We start from the raw sequence: 13,139 nt of genomic DNA, 5'->3' as shown, positions 1-13,139 counted from the left end.
GGTTCTGACGGAAAGCATTTGGATGAATCCCCAGTGTACCTGTTTTGACCGTTTAGGTTTGAGAGAATGAATTTTTACAAGCATTTCGGTAGAACTTTGCTCTCTTCAAAGTGCTTTATGGAATCTTTAACATACTCCCAAGTTTATAGATTTAGCTTCAAATAGTTAGAACAAAATAACGAAGAACAATACAGCAAAGGAAAAGGTCCTTTGGCCCTCCAAGCCTATGCTGACACATTTTGCCCTTCCATACTAGTTCTTCTGAAGGATGGTGCTTCTGGTAATATTTTATGTGGGGTTCAGGCTAGTATCTGTGGTGAAGTGCGGGAATGGGATTTGAATCCACAACTTTTTTCTTTTGACTTGAAGTATTAGACTTGGTCTGCTAACACTAAGGCTGCTCCCTCACCACGCTACCTAAAGAACTACCTCCATGATTAACAATGGATATCTCACCTGACTTCCTGCTGAACTATTACTTATTCTGAATATACTGCAATCCAATTTCTTAAAGCTCTCTGCGTATAGCTTTTGTTTTAATCAATTAAGTGGAGAAAAAATATTACTAATTAGATTTATGGTTCCAGGACAATTACTACAAACAAAAAAAAAATTCCTCACCATCCAATTTCAGAGTGAGGATTTCTCTTCCAACAAGTATCTCTAGTCTCAAGCAAAGTTATAATGTGTTAGTGGCTCAGAATAACTAGCTACACAGACAATACAAGAACTAGTTGGATCCTCTTGATTCTAACATCAAACTAAACCACTTTCAAAAGCTGTTAATATTATTTGCAAAGCCCAGACCTAAAACACACTCTTCAACTTCCACTTCTCATTCCTGCACTTCAGGTATTCATTTATCCTGCCTCTTGTTTGCATCGCCAGAAATCTGACAAGCTTAAGCCCAGTGATTTGGTTTGGAGTTTTCTTCGGAGAGAGGAAGGCAAAAAAAAACGAAGAGAAGTAGGAAAACCTGGATAAACATTCTTTTGGATTTACTTGGTTCAGGAATTCTCAAACAGAACAGGCTTTTTTGTTCATTTTGGCATATGTTTATTTCGCTGCTTGAAAGTTAAAAGAACTCCTTTCATTAAGAGCTTCTGGTGTGGATGTGACAAGAATTAATTGATATTGTGGTTCAGATCAGTGTAGCTGTGGTGGAATAATTCTGATTTGTGGAGACGTGATTGAATACTGTTTGAATTCTTTTCCCGTCTCTCAGTACTATTCATATTTCACAAGATGTCTCCAGCTGCACGCTATGGATATTGAACAGTGAGCCTGTATTGATTTGGAGTTTTACCACAAGCCTGAATCTACTTTCTCTCCCTGAGCCATTTCTCTTCAATGGAATCTCTATGGGCACATCCAATATGTTAATAAAAGGTTTGCTTTGATCTAATCCCATTTCACAATCACTGAATGTTTCAAAGTACATAATAACTAATGAGGTAGTCAATGAAGTAATCAGTATTCAGTCTACAAATTTTGGATTTTACCACATTATGATCCCAGCTGATGGTAATGTGGACAAGTCAGACCACAGAGTGATATTTGGCCTGATAGAAAATGAATTTTATTTTTGTGATTTATTAACCACGATGGTCAGTCAACACCTATATTAATAAGAGGCTGCCAAAGTACTGTTACCTAAATAACATAAAGGTCTCTTATACAAAAAAAACACAAATCATATTACACTATACAACAATTATATGGAATACTCTAATTATAATTATTAGAAATAAAGATTCAACCCTCAACAACAGCTTGATAGGTATTCAAATCTTGTGGAGGATTGTAGATGCTGGAAAAGGGTCTGAAGAAAGGCGACTGGACTCCATGTAAACTCTGCTTTCTGTCCATAAATGCTACCAGACCTGCTGAGTTTCTCCAGCAGTTTTTGTTCTTGTGAAGGACCACTCTGTTTCCACTTTACAGCCCTGCCAACTGAACTAGAAACTGCAACCAGTTGTTTTCTTCATTCACTCTATGCTATTTCATAATGACTCTTCCAGAGGCCCTTAAACTGGTACCACAATTCACTTTTTCTTTAATCATGGGTTCCTTAAGCTCCTCATCCAGAGCCTTTTGTCTCTGGAACTTTTCTATTATAGACAGTAAGCCACCCAGGGCTACTTTTCTTCTGCCCTGATAGTTCTGGAGACTGGTAAACTGCATTGCTGCTGTTACAGGGCTTTTCCCCTCTGAATGTCCTTCTCTGAAAAAATTTGCATACTCGCTGACCTTCTGAATGGTTCTGTCTTTCGAAATGAGTCTTGTTACGAGACATCAGCCCTTTTTTCTCTCTTCTACCCTTGTTTCTAAGGAGGTGAACCTCAAGGTTTTTAAAAAGCCTCATTTAAATGTATGTAAACAAATGTCTAGACATCAGGAGCCACTCACACAAGTCAAAAATGAAACAATAGCTATGTCTCCCCTTCTTACCACACACAATATAGAAGTACAAATGATTGCCAAAGTTGTACATGGTTATGCCTACTTTACAATGCAAGTTTCCAAATAATACGAGAACGTGGACACGCATGACAATCTGATTTCACCACAATATCACTTAGACTTTCATTTCCTTAATCGTGTAGTTCCTTTAATCATCTTCAATCCTAAGTGCTAATATTGTAGGTAAGGAACGCAAAATTGGTTGCTGTGGATTAGAGAATGTATTTGTAGACGTCTGACTATCCGAAAGTGCTGCAAACATGCTGAATTAAGAGCTTAGTTGAGATTTTAAGATAGCCAGCAAACATTCAGTTAAATTTCTATCAGAGGAGCCTTCAGTTAAAGGAATCGATTCTGAAATCAAAATGAAGGGCCAAACCACAGGGCAGTGCACTACCAACGTTAAAAAGAGTAAAGAAGATGATGTGAATTGGAACATATAACAAATCTGTGTTTTAAAGACCTGAAGATTGAGAAAAGCAATGCCAAATATTTAATGTGGGGCTAGTACATTGAGTCTGATGGATTCGACTTATGTTGCTGATAGGGTATAGAGTCATGTGTCACTGATCACAATATTGATTCTCCTCATTGAGTTTGTGACCTTTACATTAGAAGGATGACACTTAATGTGCACATCGTTATTACTTTGCATATAGTTGTTGTAGTTTACACTACATTAATATGACAGCATGCAAGACCATGGCAAGTATCTTTGCCATAGTGAACATGAGATTATTTTTCTTTTTGTAAGCTACCTTTAAAAATATCAGTATCCTAATGCATATGTGTCTTTCCAGTTCATTGGGTAAGGAAGTTTGGCTAGACTTGAGTAAAAGATTGAATTTTTGAAATCAGTGTTTTAGATAAAGGGTTAAGGGATCAACTTTTACATGGATAATGTTCTCGAGGGGCTTATTTTTAACAAAAACAGACCCATCTGGTCCTCACCCAACCTGGTTTTCAAAAGAATCGACAAAGTAATGAGTGAAGTGGTGTCCACCAGCCATTTGTGGACTTTGTCGCTCTGTGCTAACATTCGGGAGCCTCCTCCAACTCCTTTGTGGGGGTCGGGGGGGGGGAAACGCATCCATTCCATCTGTGGCTGCCTGGGGGCTAGGAGACTGAAAGGGAAGGGCCGCTGTTTTGTTATGTCTGATTTCAGTGCACCAATATTGCTTGAAGCGACTTGCACATGATATCATCATTGTATCAAAGCTGGTGGTGTAAAAATTTCATTCACCACACTTGAATTATGGTACTGTACCAGATGCATGCTGCTCTGTCATAAACTCGTACAGCAAACTTTGTTTTAACCAGCACCTTAACAACTGGCACTCTTGATAAACTAGCAAAAATTATTTACCTCAAATATCGTGATATTTACTGTAGTAGTCTGTCCAATTATTATAGTTTTTGCCTCAATGTAAAGATATTTGTTGTTCAATCAAATGACAACACAAAATATCGACAGTAGGTTCAATCGCTCCTCAAATATCGTGATCTACTGTAATGTTCGAGTAGTCTTAGAATCTGTGGAAGCAGGCCATTTGGCCCATTGATTCTACACCATCCCACCCCCCTACCCTATCTCTGTAACTCTGCATTGCCCGTTGGCTAATCCACCTAGCCTGCACATCCCTGGACACTTAGGGGAACTTCGCATGGCTAATCCCACCTAACCTGTGCATCTTTGAACTGTGGGAGGAAACCAGAGCACCCAAATGAAGCCTACATAACCACAGGGAGAATGTGCAAACAGTAGCCTGAGGCTGGAAACAAATCCAGTCCCTGGTGCTCTGAGGCACCATGCCGCACATTGTCAATTCAGAGTAAAAATGAGAATGCTCTCTACCAGTAAGTTTTATTTAAGGCAAAGTTGCATTATTATTTAAGTGATATATGCTGTAAGTAAAGTATTATGATGATGTGTATACCCCCTGCATTACATTTCTATTACTTAGTGTGTGTTTCTACATTGATTATGTAGATCTCCTGATTATCTGGAATATTTGATCAATTGTCACCCTCCTGGTCCCTTAGGCGCTAGATAATAAAAGGTTTACTGGAGCTTAATATGAGCCCAAACATGTATGTTGCTGAGTATTAGTTTGTTTCCATAAGTCTCTGCTGGATTCTTCAATACCATTCATGCCACTTTCTTATGTTATAGAAGATAGCATAAGCATTGCCACAAACACTGATCAAACAGTTTGTCAGAGGTAACCTCAGACCAGCTGTGACCATGGAAAATGTCACAGTATTGCCTCTCAGCTCTAGATCTAGATCACAGGGCAGGGGCAATGGGACTGAATTGGTGTAAGGCCTGATCCCCACCTCTCCATGAAGGTTGAGGATGATGCTTGAGGACAACATGCCTAGTTGTTCATTTATTTAAAGTTTAGCCTGGAAGATGGTTCCTGACTCTCCTCCTGTTACTGTGCGCACTTCTTTGATCTGTCAGTTTCTCTTCCAAAAAATTTTTTAAAAAATCCATGTTCTTGCTGCCTTAATTGACAAGTAGGGACCAGAGGAAAAATGGTCAATGTAATTTTTGTTTAATAAATCATAATTTTTAGCTTATGATGTGACTTTAGAGATTCTGACATTTTTGGGGCTTTGATCTCTGAAAAGTGAGGGTTGAGGTTTACATGGAGAATATGGAAAGTGACTGTTGGCCAAAAATCATGAGGTCAACTTTTACGTGAGATCAACTTTACATGAAGTTGAGTTTGCCGGGCGCATTCCGAGTAATTGATGTATCACTGTGCAAAGAGAAATAGACGTATGAAACAACGTATATGTTTAAAAAAAACTCAAGTGCTTTTTCAATTGAAGTGGCAAGAGCAGAATATTTGTTTAGACAGTGCATTTGACCAGTTAGCAAACAAACTTTTATCAGTTGAAAGAACAAAAGCATGCAGTTCTTCAGCTTTTTCATGACCACTGACCATCTCAGAGTCACTGAAGTAACTTTAGAATAGCTTCATTGTTGTATGTAGGAAACACAGCAACTAATTTGTTCCCTGCAAAATCCCGCAGACTGTAACATGAAAATAATCCGATAAACTGTTTTGTGATGTTGATTGGAGGATAAATGGTACCAGGACACTAAGAATAACTTACCTGCTCCTTCTTTGAAATAGTGCCACGGAATCTTCCCCGTCTACCCAAGCAAGCAAATGGGAAGCAGGCAGTTTAATGTCTCATCTGAAAGACAGCACCTCCGACAGTGCAGCACCACTGCACTGGAGTGTCAGCCTTGATTTTTATGCCCAAGTCCTGGAGTAGGACTTTGGCACAGCTAGTTGGCATGTTGTAATACCCCCAAAACATCTAAGCTTTTGGGCTGACCACAAAGGTTGGGTGACAGCTTTCAGTTGACAGGGCTCGTCCGTGGGAAGCTTCCAACTTGCAGATACAGTAGTGTCTCTCAGTAGTCCCTTGTTGCAGTGAGAGATATCTGACAGTCTTACACATTTACAGCGTCAAATCATTGCCAGTGAACCAATTGCTAATCATGGCACAATCTTTCAAATTGCACATCTTCCTCTGCACAACCTACCAAGCTTAGTAAACATTTACAGCTGTGTATATACAAAGGCTGAGCCTTCTGTTTGCTTGTTCGTTGGCCTTTTGGCCTGTACAGCATACTTTGCTTTTCTCTCACATCCTTATCCAGAATGAGTCCACATAGCTACATAAGTGAAGTGAGCTGGTCTCCATCACTTTCTTGGTGTAGTCAGCCTTGCTAACTCACCGGTATGCTAAAGGCAAACTAATTGATAGAATCATAGAACCCCTACAAGTGTAGAAAGACATCAATCAGCCCATTGAGTCCTGCACTGAACCTTTGAAGAACATGCCAACCTAAACCCATAACCCCACATTTACTGCCGCACCTAACCTGCACATCTTTAGACTTGGTGGGGGAACCAGAGGACCCAGAGGAAACCCATACAGACATGGGGAGAATTTGCAAACCCCATATAGACAGTTGCCCAAGACTGGAATCAAACCTGGGTCCTTGGTGCTGTAGGGCAGCAATACTGAACCACTGTGCTGCCCATACTAAAGAAAGGAGGCAGTGCCCAAAGAGAAAATCATGTTCAGCCCCATGTATTCAGTTTTAAAAGTTCTGAAGCTAAATGGTAACAACACATCCTTATCCCCTCACCTTTGAGTCAAATTAGCAACCAAAAATTATAGTTGTGTCAACTACATATTTGTGTTATTGTCAAGTTTCTAATGTACTGATCAAAACTCAGAACAAAGTGATCTTTTCAAACACAGATGTGCTGACAACTCACATGTGAACAAAAAGTCCAGGCTTCACCGTGTTTGTGAAATGAGGAGAGGAACTGAAAATTGTACTGGGACCTGGTGATCCAGTTTGAATGTGGCTTATAGCCCTGAAAATTCAGTTACTAGGTGAAGAATTATCGGTCCCTTAGAAAACAAGCTGCTGGGGCATTGATACAATGTTTGTGGTGGGGGGACGGTGGGGGTTAGTTCTTGGCCTTAGCTGACAAAGGCCAAGGTGCAACCCAATAGCATGGATCCTGTTATTGTCTTTAAGTGAGGCGACCTTTCCTTGACACTGTGTATTGTGGACCTGGACAATGTAATCACCTCCAGCCCTACAACCCTTTGAAATCTCCACACTTCTCCAATACTGGCATGACACATATCTTCAAATGTTTCCATTCCACTATTGGAGGAAATGATTTTAGTTGGGTAGACCCTTGGTTCTGGAATTCCCACCCTAAACCTCTCTACCTGTCTCTGCCTTTAAGGCACTCACTAAACCCTACCTCTTTGACCAATTTTTTTCACTATCTCCCAATGTGGCACTGTCAAAGTTTGTTTGCATATGTTCAAATGCAGCATCTTGGGATGATTTACTATGCTATATAAATACAAGTTGCCTTTGTTGTGTATTTTTGATCTACCTCCTTTTTACCACACAATGAGGTAGCATATAGCCCTATTCTCTCACCCTTTAATTTTATAACATTTTAAAAATTGGCTCAAATATATGCCCATTTCAGCAATTTCAAAATGCTTGACAAATTGATACTCAGGCATCTGTCGTTTCTGAACTTAAGTAGTCTCCGATGCTGTAGGTACATAATTTTTGGCAATCTAAATCTCTAAAGCATAGTTTGAGCAGTGATTCGTGATATCTGTAACGAGATTTCTGCTGAAGATAAACACGCAAGTTGGTTGAATGTGGCTCATTCTTGAAGATTTCAGTAACTGGATTGGCAGATTCAAGAAAGTCTGTGTCATCATTAGATTCTAATTAAGCTGCACATGATTGTCAGCCATCCAGATTTCAATATGACTTAGAACAGTTCCAAATGGATCAAATTGTTTGCATGTGGATTCACCAGGGCATAACATCTGAAAGTAGAGCTTACCATAGTAAATTCAATGTCATTGCAGTCCTGTTGACACCATGGTTTGAACTAAAGGGAATCATCCCAGAAGGGTCAAACTGGTCGATGAGACATCTTGGTCTAACCTGTCTTGTATATTTCAAAACAGAGGAAGTGTACAACCAGCACATTCCTTTCCCAATAATACTGTTTTTATCACTGTCTTTTCTCTCTAGCCCAAACTGCTTTATGTTCCGTTTAAACCTTTCTTACCTCCTTTATCATTAGTCATGCTGTTGGAAGACCTAAACTCTTTGCAGGAGTGTTAAGTTTATGTTTGTTGGAAACACAGAGCCAGATTTAAAGTTGCAGGCTTGGATGAGCCTTTGGCTGTTGTACTGAGACCTTATTCATGTTAAGAGGTGCACCAGGAGTGGTGAATGGGCAAATATTGACTTGGCTATTTTATCTAGTTCTATCCTCATTCAGATGCAGAACCTTGTTCATGTTCATTATCTCTCTGATATCTTTGCTTAGGTGACAAGCTCACCATGTGAGGAATTGTATGTAGGGCAAGAAGGAAAAACCTACTGCAAGTTGAAGGGATAAATTTAAAATTTAGCTTGTCTGTTGTGGTGTACAGCATACTTTGTAAAAAAAAAAGTGCACTATTAATTCATATTTTAAATGGTGCTCTGAATGTCATCTTCTGTTTCACAGGAGATACCTCCCACTGATATTTAACAGGAATCCTGCTTGGTATTTTGTGTAAATGCGTTTTGGAGGTCTAGGCCTCATTGATATGGATATGATTAGAAATGTTTACATTTAGATTAAATTACATCCTGTTCCTGCAGAAAATGGTTACTGGGTTAGTGAAAAGTCACATTAAGCGTTAGACTCAAATGTGATTGTATGTTTGTTTTGAATACCCGATGAAATTAATATTTAATTTAACTGACTGGAATAAAAATCTGTCAGTGGTAATGGAAGATGATTAGTGCAATAAATACTATTCATGTATTCTCCGTTGCATTGTGAATTATCTCCTACATTTCCCTGAAGCTGATTTGAAAATTTGCGCACCAGGATTTAAATGTTAAATTCAAGGGCCTCTTCTGTCCCAAATATATTAATGCCATTGTGTACACAGCCCAGACCATCATGCAAACCAACCTCCCATCCATGGACTCCACCTACACATCTCGTTGCCATGGAAAGGCTGACAACATCATCAAAGACTCCTCCCACCGTGGTTATGCTCTCTTCCAACCTCTTCTGTCAGGCAGAAGATGCAGAAGCTTGAACAAGTGCACCAACAGGCTCATGAACAGCTTCTTCCCTCCTGTTATTAGACTGCTGGATAGACCTGTCTAACTTCAAATCTAATATTGATCTTGCTTTTGTGCACCTCCTGTGCAGACATAACCTTGTATGCCTCGCTCTGTGTGAACACAGTATGATCTGTAAGTTATGATCTGCCTGCACTGCACACAAAACAAGATTTTTCACTGTACTCCGATACATGTGACAACAATAAATCAAATCAAATCAAGTAAGTGAATGATGGAGCCATTGTGACCAGTTTTGCTGTTTCCTTCAAATATCACATCAGATGCATCGTTGACTGTTGTATAAACGGGCAACATTCTTCACTTGTAAGAAGTAGACTTTTAGATTTTGGTTTTACAGGTGCACTTGAACGTGGTAGGAGACAGTCATCATTCAGTTGGAAAATTGTTGTGCCTCACCACGTAATAGATGAGCTGGGTTTATTAACATACCAAACACAAAACCCAGGAAAACCTTAGGGATAGAGTTTCTAATGGGAAAATTGGTGTTTTGTCAGTGCAATTTGCCCAAAATCATCATAACCCATTCAAAGGATTGAGAAATTTTACATGTAAATTATATTCAGCAACAGGTTTAAAAGACATATTTTCTAACACTGATCGGGTAAAAGAAAAGACATTCACCTTAAGATGGGTTCTCCTTGCAAATTTCCCAACTGACGTAGTGTAGATTTCTCCATGAAAACTGGAGCAGGGAGAATTAACATGTTTTCTCTTTAAATTGTAAATGCTGTGATTCATAAGCCTGTAGTCACTTGGAAAGCCACCAAGAGAAGGTAAATGAGTAGGCAGTTGGGTGAGGGGGTTAGGGAGGTAAGGTTTCAGATGGGTGAGGGTGTTAGGGAAGCAAGGTGGCAGGTGGGTGAAGGAGTTAGGGAGGTAAGGTGACAGGTTTATTTTTCTTTATTCATTCATGGGATGAGGGCGTCACTAGCTAGGCAGCATTTATTGCCCATCCCTAATTGCCCAGAGGGCAGTTAAGAGCCAACCACATTGCTGTGGGTCTGGAGGCATATGTAGGCCAGACCAGGTAAGGATAGCAGATTTCCTTCCCTGAAGGACACTAGTGAACCAGATGGGTTTTTTCCGGCAATCGACAATGGATTCATGGTCATCATTAGATTCTTAATTCCAGATATTTATTGAATTCAAATACCACCATCTGCCATGGTGGGATTCGAACCCTGGTCCCCAGAACATTATCTGGGTCTCTGGTTTAACAGTCCAGTGATAATACCACTAGCCCATTGCCTCCCTGGTGGCTGGTGGGTGTGAGGGGTTTATGGAAATGAGGATGGCAGGTGGGTGAGGGGGTTAGTTGGGTGATGCAGTTGATAGGGGTGAGGGGTTTAGGGAGGTATAGTGCCAGGTGGCTGAGGTGTGAGGGAGGTAAGGTGGCAGATGGGTGAAGGGTAAGGTGGGTGAGGGCATTAGGGAGGTAAGGTGGAAGGTGTCAGGGGGTTAGGGAGGCAAGGGTGAGTAGGCTGTCAGTGTTTGAGTGGAGTGTCAGGTTTGATGGGTTTTAGGGGTTGGGGGGTGGATTGTCAGGATATTTGGGAAGAGGGTCAGGTGGGTCTTACCCAGGGGTTAGAAAAGGTTTTAATCTCCTAGCTTTTCCTGAGTAAGTGTAAAGTTTATGTGAGTTGTAACCCTTCAAAAGTCTGACTCTAATCAGAGGTGGGGTTTTTTTTTGGAGGTTTCCAACAACTGGATAATTGCCACAAGGAAATATTAACTTGCTGGGTGATTCATAGGGTACCAGTTGTATCTGGATTTCTGCAGGGTGTATCTCCAATGCAGCCTACAGAAGTAGCTGTCTCCCCATTGCAATATTTAGTCTATTGTGTTGGAAGGCAACCTTGGTAACAAAACTTTGCTGTCCAGGGTGAATTAATCAATGCAACAAGTTTCTTTTAATTCAGCTTATTTGAAGCTTTTTATGGAGTGGCTAAGAATTAAACCGGTTCTTTTGGACACAAGGATGCTACTGAAGTGTTTTTAAAGAATCATTATGAAGGAAGGAAATCTGCCATCCTTACCTGGCCTGGCCTTCATGTGACTCCAGACCCACAACAAAATGGTTGACTCTTAACTGTCCTCTGGGAAAATTAGGGATGACAATAAATGCAGGGCAACCCAGAAACACTAACATCTGGGAATAAATGAAAAAAAACAGCTGACTATTTTACCCTAGCGTAGCTAGAAAACAAAGGTGTAATTTTCAAAAAATTTGAAATCAGGTTAATAACAGGAGGTGGATTGAAATGCTTATATTTCTGCGAAATCGATTTTCAGTTATACTAATCACACCATGCCAAGTTGACACTTTTAATATATTAAGGATTTTTAAAATATGTTTTGAAACGCTGCATGATTGGCCTGGCACACAGTGGAGTTTGCGATCAGCAATAAGTAAATGAGTTTGTGTAGAAGCTGGAGGGAATAAAAAACATTTCAAAACTGATGCAGTTTCTGTCTGCATCGCTGACTGCCCCCAAAGCAGAACCTCTTGGTCATGGTTTCTTTGAAATTCAACTACAGAGCAAACCAATTTTCCAATCATTCAACTACACAGCAAAACTATTTTCCAATCATTTACAGAATATTTTGAACCATTGTCAACCAAGATTCCGTAAAATGAATTGAAGTAGTTTGGGCCAAGTAGATCAGCTGTTCTCCTTGTGTATTAATCCATGTAGGAAGAATATCATTCAATAAAATGTAATGGAGAACTGACTGAGATGTAGGACTGTAATTCAATTGCACTGCTTCAGTATTATAACATTCCTAGTCTCTGTATGTCAAGAGGGCCATGAGGTTGAATTGCTACCTAAAATTCAGTATTGGGTATTTCATGTTAATAAAGTCGCACACTCATTTTAAAATATTAATTTTTAATTTTCTTACTTTCTTGACAGTCTAACAGGCATGTCGAACAGAGTAGTAGTTCATGTCTCTTTCTCTGTCTGTTATTATGTATCTAAGAATGCCTTTGTCTTTCTCTTGCTGTAATTTTTTTTCATTCTTATGTTTGTACATTCACACACATTGGGTCTGGTTGAAATAAGTGAAGCAGGTTGATGCTTTGAGGGTGGGAAATATTGTTTTATTTTCTTTTTGCTTTTAATGAAAATTACTAAAAATCCTAATACATCAACATTTTGTTAAAGGCAAAACCAATAAAAGTAGAAATTGAACAGATTTAAAATTCTCGATAATGCTTATATAACCTTTACATCCACTTTTTATTCTTATCCCACAGCCTTCGCCACTTAGTGTTGCAAAGTGACTGATCATTAGTAATTGCCTTTATTGGTCAATGCATTGAGTGCAGGAGTTGGGAGGTCATGTTGCGGCTGTACAGGATATTGGTTAGGCCACTTTTGGAGTATTGCGTGTAATTCTGGTCTCCTGGCTATAGGAAGGATGTTGTGAAACTAGGAAGGGCTCAGAAAAGATTTATGAGGACGTTGTCAGGGTTGGAGGGTTTGAGCTATGGGTTGAGGCTGAATAGGCTGGGGTTATTTTCCCTGGAGCGTCAGAGGCTGAAAGGGGGACCTTTATAGAGATTTGTAAAATCATGAGGGGCATGGATAGGGTAAGTAGGCAGCGTCTTTTCTCTGGGGTGGGGAGGTCCAAACTAGAGGGCATCAATTTAAGGTGAGAGGGGAAAGATATAAAAGCCACCTAAGGGGCAACTTTTTCCATGCAGAGGGTGGTGTGTGTATGGAATGAGCTGCCAGAGGAAGTGGTGGAGGCTGATACAATTACAACATTTAAAAGGCATCTGGATGGGTATATGAATAGGAAGGGTTTAGAGGGATATGGGCCAAATGCTGGTAAATGGGACTAGATTAATTTAGGATATCTGGACGAGTTGAATCCACACCATTGGCATCAGTCTGCTTCATAAATCAGCTAGTCAGCCAACTGAGCTAATCAA

The sequence above is a fragment of the Rhincodon typus genome, chromosome 33 (genome assembly GCF_021869965.1).
Source record: "Rhincodon typus isolate 14 chromosome 33, sRhiTyp1.1, whole genome shotgun sequence".
Classification (NCBI taxonomy): domain Eukaryota; kingdom Metazoa; phylum Chordata; class Chondrichthyes; order Orectolobiformes; family Rhincodontidae; genus Rhincodon; species Rhincodon typus.
Note: the sequence above shows the minus strand (reverse complement) of the source record.